Consider the following 13,402-nt stretch of genomic DNA (forward strand, 5'->3'; position numbering starts at 1 on the left):
AAAAAGTTATGAATCCAAAAAAATGTTGTTTAATTTTTTTTTATAATCGAATGTGATATATTTCATAACACGTTTATATTTATAGAAAACGACGACGACGAAAAGTTGAAGATGAGAAAAAAACGGGATGTGGAGAAGAGGAGAGTTAAAGTTTTCCCCTTTATCACATCGAATGTTTATTTAAGCCGTCCATCAATCGACGCTTTCAGAACGTTACCCGTTCCCCTATTAATTACAACCGATACCAGACGATCCGATTATTTACAATAATTCACTCGATTTTATGTGGGCGTCTATATTTCGGGAGCAGAAGTCGCCGTCCATCGACCAAACCGGCGCCCGTAAAACGTCGACCGCTTCCCGAAAAATATTTGGATTACCCCGTTAGGAAAAATAATATATTACCCACATCGATTGATACCTTATCTATATGGAAGCTATAAATTACTCACTTTACCTCTTTTCACAATTTTACTTTTTTCTCCACTTAAAAAAAAGTTTAGATTTTAGATTACTAGAATAGTTTTGAAATCGAAAAAAAATTTAAAAAGATTACGGAATGCATAAAGAAGACTAATAAGAATTTCTTTTCTATCTCCTTTTTTGGTGGGATGTAAACGGGATTTTCTTCAATACCCAGAAGATACTGTACGTTGTAAGCTCTTGCTTTAGGTTCAACGATATCGTAAATAAACTCTACCAAATCGTGGAGATTACCCCGAGGAGATCGTAAATGTCAAATCAAGGAACTTGAACCTCTTTTTCTTGTTTCCTTCTTCTTTCTCAATTTCTTTTTTTATTTAATTCTTATTTACCTAATTTCATTATGAAAATTAAGTCTTTTTGACGTTATGTAAAGTCACTTTTTTAGAACTAGTGATGTAATGATTTCATTACATCACTAGTGATGTAATGAATTCCATTATTTAACTACAAATTGATAAATTGACATCTGTCACTAATAGAATAAGTCAAGTTTTGCTTTTTCAATTATTTCATCTCATTTTTACACCCCCGTTGTTAGTGAAAGTTTTTTAACCCTTTACTTTTTGCCTTTTCCCTTTAAGTACAAAAAAAAAAAAGAAAACAACAAGATAAGTTAAGGTGGTCAACAAAAAAGTTGTACAATAGAAGTCATAAATCCACTCTCACTTTTTTCTTATTCCCCAATGTTTTTTAGTAAGAAATTTATGATCCGCCACGCAGACTTTGTTGTTGTCTGCAGAGGAAATGGTTTAATTTAAAAATCAAGGATACTTTTTCTGCCTTTTTCTTTTTTTCGTGCTATTCCCAAGAGGTGAAACTCAATAAATACAAATTACATGTAAATAAAGGATCGAGAGACATTTCTAAACATGATCTGGGACATCAATTCGCCACGTGTGCTGTTTCGTAGAAAAGAAGCGATTTAAATGTAAAAAGAAACATTTTTTTAACAACAAATTAAACCCACATCAAAGCGCATCGTGATGTTCCATTTTTGAACCAATCCAAAGTCTAAACTCAACTTTAAACCTTAAAAATTGCCTTTAAAATCGATTTTAAACCCGAAAAAATAAAAAAAAGGATAAAAATCGAGCTTTAGCAACCGTCTGATTCCCCTTAAACTCTTAAACTCGTCGATTTTACTGTTGGTCCTTGGTGTGTTATTAGCGAAATTGGTTTTCCGATGGAGAGAAACCGGTCGACGTCTTTCCGCCGACCATCGCGCATCGTCCCGACGATAATAAACCCAACAATTTATTACCATTATTACCGTCATCCTTCGCGCCCGTCGACTCCGCCCATATTCTTCTCTCCTCGCTGGCTCGAATTCGAAACGTTATAAAGAAAAACAAACTTTCCGACACAAAATACACACAACGCGCATAGATCCACCTTTAAAACGTTTTTCGCCCATCTCGTTTGAAATCTAAACGTTTCACGGATGAGGAAAAAATCGAACGAAAAAAAAGTTCAAATATTATTATTACACGGAACCTCCATGTTATAGAATGAGGTGCGAAGGAATAGATGGCGAAACGAAGTTTTTGAAAGTTTTAAACTTATAAACAAATTCAAGAAAATTTCGTAAACTACAAACGATCAAAGTTAAAAAAAAAATTAATCTTAAAATTTTAAAGAATCAAGTAAATAAATTGACACTGAAAACAATTCCTAAGTACAGTTTATTTAAAAACCATCTATCAAGCAGAATTTGCCCAAAAACAAGTGTCCAATCGATCTATGGAGACTACCACAACTTTCCACACTAGTCAAGTCCTAAGATTACCAAAGACGAAGTGTGGCATGCCATTAAGATGAAATTCATGCAAAAACTTTAAAATTCATAGCTGAAAAAGATGGTGTAAAAGCTAACACAAAAAACGAGAACCATGAACACGAAAATCAAAATCTACAGACCATAGAAAATCTATATTAGAACCTAACAGCCGAGGTTCGATTAGATGGCAGAACAACTGACCCAATTAGAATCCTCAAGGGAGCAAGACAGCGATGCTTCCTGTGCCCTCTCCTGTTCAACATCTACTGCAAAAGAGTACTTGACGAAGCCAAAGCAAAATAAAGCCAAACAAGCCTGATCCGAATGATCCAAAAATCGTAATCTAAAGCTACGAATCTGTGTACAGAGATGTTAAATATTTTCAATATTATAGTATGGATCAGAAAGCTGGACACTCAGCCCACCATGCAAAAAAGATGTGTGGAAGGACGCCAAAACTGAAAGACCAGCAACATTGGTTTAGTCGCTCATCCATAAAGGTGGATTTGAAAGGAGCCAAGTTTTAAGAAAAAATTAGGAAACTTTAAACAATCATGCTAACTTTATTTAAAGGAGTTAGAAGATGATGTATGGATCAAATTAAAGTTAAAAGTTTATAGTTCTAAAATCTATAATAGATAATGACAGATTGAATATAAAAAATTTTGAGATTTTTGCCAAAATCTCATTTAATGCGTTTTTTGCATAAAACTAGTTTTAAGGAGAAATTTTGGTGATTCAAAAAATCATTTTGATTTCATTTCAAGGAGTTAAGAGATGATTCAAATTAAAGCTAAAAGTGTATAGTTTGAAATCTATAATGGATAATCATAGATTAAATATGCAAAAATTTGAGATATTTGCCAAAATCTAATTTAATGATTTTTTGCATAAAGTAGCTTTTAAAGTAGCTTCAAAAAATCATTCTTGTTAGGAGGAGTTAAGAGATGATTTATGAATCAAATTAAAGCTAAAACTGTGTAGTTACAAATTAATAATAATTAATGATAGGTATGATGTAGAAAATTTTGAGATAATTGTGAAAATCGAGATTGTTGTTTTTTTGATATAACCAAGTTTTATGAAAAAATTATGGAACTTTAAACAATCATTCTGACTTCATTTAAAGGAGTTGGAAAATGAGGTATGGATCAAATTAAAGCTAAAAGTGTATAGTTTGAACTCTATTATAGATAATCATAGATTGAATATAAAAAAGTTTGAGATATTCGTCAAAATCTAATATAATGCTTTTTTTGCATAAAGTAGCTTTAAGCAGAACTTTGGTGATTCAAAAAATCATTCTGATTTTGTTAGGAGGAGTTAAGAGATGATTTATGAATCAAATTAAAGCTAAAAGTATATAGTTTAAAATCTATTATAATTAATGATAGGTATGATGTAAAAAATTTTGAGATAATTGTAATAATTGAGATAGTTATTTTTTGACATAACCAAGTTTTATGAAAAAATTATGGAACTTTAAACAATCATCCTGACTTCATTTAAAGGAGTTGGAAGTTGAGGTTTGGATCAAATTAAAGCTAAAAGTGTATAGTTTGAACTCTATAATAGATAATCATAGATTTAGTATAAAATTTTTTGAGATATCTGGCAAAATCTACTTTAATGCTTTTTTTTTTCATAAACTAGCCTTACGCAGAACTTTGGTGATTCAAAAAATCATTCTGATTTTGTTTGGAGGAGTTAAGAGATGATTTATGAATCAAATTAAAGCTAAAAGTATATAGTTTGAAATCTATAATAATTAATGATAGGTATGATGTAAAAAATTTTGAGATAATTGTAAAAATCGAGATAGTTATTTTTTGACATAACCAAGTTTTATGAAAAAATTATGGAACTTTAAACAATCATCCTGACTTCATTTAAAGGAGTTGGAAAATGAGGTTTGGATCAAATTAAACCTAAACCTGTATAGTTTGAAATCTACAATGGATAATCATTGATTGAATATAAAAAATTTTGAGATATTTGGCAAAATCTAATTTAATGCTTTTTTTGCATAAACTAGCTTTAGGCAGAACTTCGGTGATTCAAAAAATCATTCTGATTTTGTTTGGAGGAGTTAAGAGATGATTTATGAATCAAATTAAAGTTAAAAGTATATAGTTTGAAATCTATAATAATTAATGATAAGTATGATGTAGAAAATTTTGAGATAATTGTAAAAATCGAGATAGTTATTTTTTGACATAACGAAGTTTTATGAAAAAATTATGGAACTTTAAACAATCATTCTGACTTCATTTAAAGGAGTTGGAAGATGAGGTTTGGGTCAAATTAAACCTAAACCTGTATAGTTTGAAATCTACAATGGATAAGTATTGATTGAATATAAAAAATTTTGAGATATTTAGCAAAATCTAATTTAATGCTTTTTTTACATAAACTAGCTTTAGGCAGAACTTTGGTGATTCAAAAAATGATTCTGATTTTATTAGGAGGAGTTAAGAGATGATTTATGAATCAAATTAAAGCTAAAAGTATATAGTTTAAAATCTATAATAATTAATGATAGGTATGATGTAAAAAATTTTGAGATAATTGTAAAAATCGAGATAGTTATTTTTTGACATAACCAAGTTTTATGAAAAAATTATGGAACTTTAACAATCATTCTGACTTCATTTAAAGGAGTTGGAAAATGAGGTTTGGATCAAATTAAACCTAAACCTGTATAGTTTGAACTCTATAATAGATAATCATAGATTGAATATAAAAAATTTTGAGATATTCGTCAAAATCTAATTTAATGCTTTTTTTTGCATAAAGTAGCTTTAAGGAGAAATTTAGGTGATTTAAAAAAATCTTTCTGATTTTGTTTGGAGGAGTTAAGAAATGATTTATGGATCAAATTAAAGCTAAAAGTATATAGTTTGAAATCTATAAAAATTAATGATAGGTATGATGTAAAAAATTTTGAGATAATTGTAAAAATCGAGATAGTTATTTTTTGACATAACCAAGTTTTATGAAAAAATTATGGAACTTTAAACAATCATCCTGACTTCATTTAAAGGAGTTGGAAGTTGAGGTTTGGATCAAATTAAAGCTAAAAGTGTATAGTTTGAACTCTATAATAGATAATCATAGATTGAATATAAAAAATTTTGAGATATTCGTCAAAATCTAATTTAATGCTTTTTTGCATAAAGTAGCTTTAGGCAGAACTTTGGTGATTCAAAAAATGATTCTGGTTTTATTAGGAGGAGTTAAGAGATGATTTATGAATCAAATTAAAGCTAAAAGTATATAGTTTGAAATCTATAATAATTAATGATAGGTATGATGTAAAAAATTTTGAGATAATTGTAAAAATCGAGATAGTTATTTTTTGACATAACCAAGTTTGATGAAAAAATTATGGAACTTTAAACAATCATTCTGACTTCATTTAAAGGAGTTGGAAGATGAGGTATGGATCAAATTAAAGCTAAAAGTGTACAGTTTGAACTCTATTATAGATAATCATAGATTGAATATAAAAAATTTTGAGATATTCGTCAAAATCTAATTTAATGCTTTTTTTGCATAAAGTAGCTTTAAGGAGAAATTTTGGTGATTCAAAAAATCATTCTGATTTTGTTTGGAGGAGTTAAGAGATGATTTATGAATCAAATTAAAGCTAAAAGTATGTAGTTTGAAATCTATAATAATTAATAATAAGTATGATGTAAAAAAATTTGAGATAATTGTAAAAATCGAGATAGTTATTTTTTGACATAACCAAGTTTTATGAAAAAATTATGGAACTTTAAACAATCATCCTGACTTCATTTAAAGGAGTTGGAAGTTGAGGTTTGGATCAAATTAAAGCTAAAAGTGTATAGTTTGAACTCTATAATAGATAATCACAGATTGAATATAAAAAATTTTGAGATATTCGTCAAAATCTAATTTAATGCTTTTTTTGCATAAAGTAGCTTTAGGCAGAAATTTTGGTGATTCAAAAAATGATTCTGATTTTGTTAGGAGGAGTTAAAAGATGAGGTATGGATCAAATTAAAGCTAAACCTGTGTAGTTTGAAATCTACAATGGATAAGTATTGATTGAATATAAAAAATTTTGAGATATTTGGCAAAATCTAATTTAATGCATAAACTAGCTTTAGGCAGAAAAACTTTTCTTCATTTATATCTCCCAAAATAATCTAGATTTTTTCAGAGTCTTGAAAAATTTATAATAATACTCCACGAATTCGAGTTTCCACAATTTTTTAACCTCTCTATTGACTCTATATCTATATATTGCAATATATATACTCTTACAATTTTGCATAAATTTGGTGCAGAAAATGTTTGAAGTGGCAGTAGGTGATGGTTTGCATTTGCAGTGAGGAAATTAAACCCATCCATTTTGCCTGCAAAATTTAGTGTACAAACATCAGTTAACTTTTTCTATGAGTTGTTCGACAAAAACTTACTGGAATATATTCCAGAGCAAACAAACACTCCTACACAAGAGTAGTAATTCATAAGATAATTTTTATTTTGTTGCAGGTTAAAAAAAAGGATTATTTCAATGGTAAAAAAATCGAACACAGAACAGAATAAAAACTACAAATCTTACAAAGTCGGTCTCGTTATCCGGGGTTAAAAGCGCGCGTTTTGAAACCCAGGGACGGACTCGGGAACTTAACGCTAATTGCGGCGGACGTTAGTCGACGATAAAACGTTCGATTTATGGAAGAGATACGGGCTTGGCAGGGCCGTAATGGCGTAATTCAATAAACATAAACGGTTTACAGCCGACATGCGCGTAAATAACGAAACTCGACCGAAACCGACACCGACGGAGGAAAGATCAAGAAAAAGAAACTTTTAATCCCCTTTAAAAATTCCATTTTTTGTTATAATTTAATTCACAATTTGACAATAAAATTAATTATAATTTTGCGTTTTGTTTTATTGCCAAAAAAAAAAACGAAATCGTACATTTCAGTCACGTTCATTTCCCATAAATCAAATTTGACGACCTTGTCGGCAATTGAGGGCCGTAAAACGTGAACGTATAACGCATTACGCCAACGTTTTATTGCGTAAACAAAGAACCGCGGGCACGACCTACATAAAATTAAAACAAAAAAAAATTGGAGAGAGGAAAAAACCTTACACATTCGTTCACAAACACTTCGCGTTATGATCATTATGTGTTGAAATGTTCTACGAAACGGTCAAAATCATTTGTGATCAAAAAATATTTATTAAAAAGTTAATAATAAGTAATTAAGGTGAGTAAAATTAAGAATTATTATAAGAATATTAAAGGAAAAAAGTTTTTTTTTTGATAAATTTGAATAATCGCGTAGTGTCATCTATTGGGGGGTAGCGGAACTTTTTCGAACTAAGGCCGTAATGGCCGACGAGATTGAAAGGGCGCACGGCGATTGGTGAGCTTTGCTACGGCCATTGCGGCCCTGGTAATTTAAGACCGAACGGTTGCGCCCCCTTATGGGGTAGGGCTCCAATGGTTCGCTTAAAGAGGCGGAATAAAGGGGAACTTTAGGTGACTCCATAGCGATTTAGGCGGGGTGAAAAACGCCCTGTTACGCCCCAAAAAAAATTTTTTTTAATTAAAATTAAAATTAAAAAATTGAATCGAAACAAAAAAAAAAATAAATGAAATTAAAAATGTTTATAAACAAAATTAAAACAAAATTAATGAATTAATTTGATTGATGAAGTGGTTTTATTCAAAGTAGTGATTTGGATTGATTGTTCTACTACTGGAGGTTTTGTGGGGCCGTAAACGGTTTCTTTTATGGGCGGTAAAGTTTTAAGAGCCGTTTCGCGGGTGACTCCACCACGTTTAAAACCGTGCTTTAACAGGTTGTTGATAACCAGGGTCGTTAAAAGGTGGCGCACACGCGACTACTAACAGTATGAGTTACAACCGTTAAATAATTGATGTTACAACTGTAAATGACCATAAAATAAAAAAAAAATAATAATAAAAAATAATTAAGTACGACTCAGTAAAGTTTATTATTACATAAAGTAATTCGTGCTATAAGTCACGTAGAGCGTTTGGCTGCAACTATCATTACGTCATTAACTATATTTATAATAACAGATAGATTCCAAAGTATAAAAAAAAATTTCTATTTCAAATAACGAAGCATTATATATATATATATATATATATATATATACGCCAACAAGTACTTCTTTTAATGCCAGTATTTGAAAATAGCCATATTTATCGTAAACTTTTTCCTCTAATGTTAACATTGTATTTAAAAAACACCTTAAGTTTACTAAATTACAATTTGGCAGATTAACATTGACATGAAAGCAATTTTGTTTTTCCATGGCAGTCTTTTTAGAAATAAAATTGTTGATATTGATTTTTATCAAAGTAGGCCGATCATTCCGAAAATTTGCATATGGCCATAATTTTTCATTCTGAACAAAAGTTCTTAGTAACACTTTCACGTACTGTAAACAAAAAAGGTACTTTACCTGCCACAAAAAAAGTTTTTCTTTCACTGTCAACTTATTTGTTTTTTAAAAATTGAAAATATGTTCAACAATGCTAAACCCCAAAAAATTACAATTAATATCAACAAAATTTTTCGATATATATATATATATATATATATAATAATAAGCATTACTCAAAGAGGAAAAAGGAATTAACATAGAAATTTAGATTTTAAGGAAATCTAAAAACGTCTTCATCATTGTATCATAATTAACATAGGTTACGATTTACTTAATCAAAATAGCGCCCCAACCGGGACCTATTAGACCCCGACCCATACATAACACACCAAAAAAAGAAATAAAATAAAAAGAAAGAGAATGTTTTAAAGAAGAATAAGAATAAAGAAAGAAAGAGAGAGGAAGAACTCGTCTCATTAAGGCCGAAATAACTCAGCTCCTAAACAGGACAGATAAAGTGGGCACCGGGAATAGAATTTAACGAACCGTGTGTGTGTGTGAGTTCACTTACGATTAAGATAGAAAAAAAAATGTAAAAAAAAACGTATATATATATAAGATAGACAAAATATATTATATCCAACCCCATTTCTCATAGATAAACTCGGGGTATTCCTCGAATTGTCTATATGATGTAAAAATCAAGGGCGGTAATTCTAGTTTCTAGTTCTAGTTGTATATTTTTATTAAACTAACACTAAACCTCGAACTAGAATCATTCGGGATTAGCCGTACGTCTCTTAAGACGGCTAACCCCGAATGATTCTAGTTCTATGTCTAGTGATAGTTCTAGTTTTACACTATCACTAGAACTAACACTAAACCTCGAACTAGAATCATTCGGGATTAGCCGTACGTCTCTTAAGACGGCTAACCCCGAATAATTCTAGTTGTAGGTCTAGTGATTGTTCTAGTTTTACACTATCACTAGAACTAACACTAAACCTCGAACTAGAATCATTTGGGATTAGCCGTACGTCTCTTAAGATGGCTAACCCCGAATGATTCTAGTTGTAGGTGTAGTGATAGTTCTAGTTTTACACTATCACTAGAACTACCACTAAACCTCGAACTAGAATCATTTGGGATTAGCCGTACGTCTCTTAAGACGATGATAGTTCTAGTTTTACACTATCACTAGAACTAACACTAAACCTCGAACTAGAATCATTTGGGATTAGCCGTACGTCTCTTAAGACGGCTAACCCCGAATGATTCTAGTTCTAGGTCTAGTGTTAGTTCTAATGATAGTGTAAAACTAGAACTATCACTAGACCTAGAACTAGAAACATTCGGGTATAGCCGTGCGTCTTCAGACGCTAAACCCGAAACTTTCTAGTTCTAGGTCTAGTGATAGTTCTAGTTTTAATTGTCGAGGTTTTACTGTATATACTACTGTATAATATATACTATATATATATATATATATATTTCTATCTTTATATTTTATATATTATTTATATTTATATATATTATTATTATATGTATTATATTATATATATTATTAATTATATTATATATATTATTATTTATATTTATATATTTTTTTCAATTCTATATATATAATTATATATAAAAATATTTTGATACAAACAAAAATTAGGAAGATATTCTTGAATTCGATTCACAGGGAAATTAAAAAATTGATAATTTTAAAAAATAGTGTCAATAAAAGTTGTTCAAAATTGATACAGTTACTATTACAACTTGGTTTAGAAATAAACGGTAAATTTTTAGCAAATATAACTTAGTCATAAATTAGCAGTATCTATTCTTCAGCTACTAATATCTAGTCTTCGATATAGAGTATTTAGTTTTCCATTAGTAGTAATTAGTCTGTTTGGGCAATATCTATTCATCACCAAGCAGTATCTAGTTTTATGTAAGAAGGACCTAATCTATTAGAAACTTTCTAGTTCTAGGTCTAGTGATAGTTCTAGTTTTCGAGGTTTTACTGTATATACTACTATATACATATACTAAATATATACTATAAATATATACATTTTTTTCTATCTTTATATTTTATGTATTATTATTATATGTATTATTTTATATATATTATTATTTATATTTATATATTTTTTCTATTCTATATATACATAGAATATTAAGTTAAAATCTATATATAAGCAAAGAACTTCGACCCAGTTTCCTCACACTCAAAAAAAAGTAATAATAATAATAAATAAATAAGAACTAAGATTAGAAAAGTTTTCCTGTATTACTAGCTCATTTCTTTTTCTTCTTTTTCTACGTCTTCGTAATCTTATTTACGCCGCTACGAGATAAAAATGGAAACAATAAAGCGCTTTGTCGGCGCGATATCGGAACTTACTAAGAAAATAAATTGAAAAAGAAAAAAATTCAATACAATACTGCATAGTGTATAGCTTAACTTGTTATAAGAAGTAAAAAGAATTTTATATATAAGTGTAGAGTTGGATGAGTTGTCGAGAGATGGCGCTAGTGGGATTAGAATTTCTAAAAATTCTTTAAAAAAAAAATTTTAAGGTAAAAACTTCTTATGTAACACATTTTAATAATTTAATTTTAAAATAATTTGTTATTGCGTTGTTTTTATGCAATAATATTTGATTTTGACACAAAATCTTGTCCGAATTTTAGTAATAATAAAAAAATTGTGTTTACATGAAAAGAGTGGGTCGATTAGTGAGCCATAAACATCTCCGACGAGGTTTTATGACTGTATTCTGAGTTCAAGGACGTTGTTGGTGTGCGTTTTTGTCACTTTCCTTCATTGGCGTACTTCGCGTTTAGGAAAACGTGCGTTTAGTATACGTAGTAAGAAGAAAACCGACGACGACGACGTCGGTGGTGGTGGTGGTGGTGCTCGACGTCGTTTTATGACACCATGACCTGCCGCAAACCGTTTTACTCGCGTTTATTGCCTTTTTACTGGCTTCCGGACGCGTAAAAAGAAACGACCAATTTAGACGTTTTTTTTTGTTTACAAGAATCTATTGAATCATGATCAGAAAGATGAATCAAATGGATTAAGAAAATCTTACCTTTTTCCCTTGGGTTGAATGACTACTTGGATAATCCATAAACCTGGGGAGAAATTAGAAAAATATATTAAAAATTTTTGATAAAAAACTCTACCTATTAATCAAATTAAAACTTGAAATCTCTACTTTAACTTAATGTATAAACAAGTATAAATAGTGGCGGCTCCAGCTTATAAAATAACCGGATGCGAACACCGGTTTTGCTTATTTACAAATAAACAGAAGCTAACAAATATTAAAATACAGTTTAAATTATGCATGACTTTATATACATATAAGATGAAAAATGAATTAAATTAAAATAGAAAATACTTTAAAGTTATTTTAAAGATTTTGTATGGCAGTTTTCTTAAAATCGATTCATCTAGCATGCAATATTGAGAAAAGTTGTTCTTTTTTGAATTCTTAACAAAGAGAGAGAAATATTTTGATACAAACAATAATTAAGAACAATATTGAATTCTATTTTTATAGTGTTCACAGGGAAATTAAAAAAATTGATAATTTTAAAAATTGGTGCCAATAAAAGTTGTTCCTTGTTTAATTCTTAACAAGTTTTATTAGAAAAATATTTTGATACAAACAAAAATTAAGAAGATATTTTTGAATTCGATTTTTGTACTGTTCACAGGGAAATTAAAAAATTCTTAATTTTAAAAAATGGTGTCAATAAAAGTTGTTCCTTGTTTAATTCTTAACAAATTATATTAGAAAAATATTTTGATACAAACAAAAATTAAGAAGATATGCTTGAATTCGATTTTTATACTGTTCAGAGGGAAATTAAAAAATTGAGAATTTTTAAAAATGGTGCGAATAAAAGTTGTTCCTTGTTTAATTCTTAACAAGTTTCATTAGAAAAATATTTTGATACAAACAAAAATTAGGAAGATATGCTTGAATTCAATTTTTATACTGTTCAGAGGGAAATTAAAAAATTGAGAATTTTTAAAAATGGTGCGAATAAAAGTTGTTCCTTGTTTAATTCTTAACAAGTTTTATTAGAAAAATATTTGGATATAAACAAAAATTAGGAAAATATTCTTGAATTCGATTTTTATACTATTCAGTGGGAAATTAAAAAATTGATAATTTAAAAAAATGGTGCTAATAAAAGTTGTTCCTTGTTTAATTCTTAACAAGTTTTATTAGAAAAATATTTTGATACAAACAAAAATTAGGAAGATATTCTTGAATTCGATTTTTATACTATTCAGAGGGAAATTAAAAAATTGAGAATTTTTAAAAATGGTGCGAATAAAAGTTGTTCCTTGTTTAATTCTTAACAAGTTTCATTAGAAAAATATTTTGATACAAACAAAAATTAGGAAGATATGCTTGAATTCAATTTTTATACTGTTCAGAGGGAAATTAAAAAATTGAGAATTTTTAAAAATGGTGCGAATAAAAGTTGTTCCTTATTTAATTCTTAACAAGTTTTATTAGAAAAATATTTTGATACAAACAAAAATTAAGAAGATATGCTTGAATTCGATTTTTATACTGTTCAGAGGGAAATTAAAAAATTGAGAATTTTTAAAAATGGTGCGAATAAAAGTTGTTCCTTGTTTAATTCTTAACAAGTTTTATTTGAAAAATATTTTGATACAAACAAAAATTAGGAAGATATTCTTGAATT

At 28.9% G+C, this 13,402-nt stretch overlaps 1 protein-coding gene across 9 annotated transcripts in view; it reads right to left on the reverse strand.

Moving 5' to 3' along the window:
• Positions 1-13,402, reverse strand: part of LOC111419106 (homeotic protein ultrabithorax-like) — a 526,223-nt gene that overhangs the window by 432,484 nt on the left and 80,337 nt on the right. For all 9 annotated transcript variants that reach the window (XR_011641561.1, XR_011641562.1, XR_011641563.1 and 6 more), the window contains one exon: positions 11,764-11,806. The gene's annotated coding sequence lies outside the window, so the exon portion shown is untranslated. The remainder of the gene's footprint in view (positions 1-11,763; positions 11,807-13,402) is intronic.

The sequence above is a fragment of the Onthophagus taurus genome, chromosome 10, assembly GCF_036711975.1.
Source record: "Onthophagus taurus isolate NC chromosome 10, IU_Otau_3.0, whole genome shotgun sequence".
Classification (NCBI taxonomy): Eukaryota; Metazoa; Arthropoda; class Insecta; order Coleoptera; family Scarabaeidae; genus Onthophagus; species Onthophagus taurus.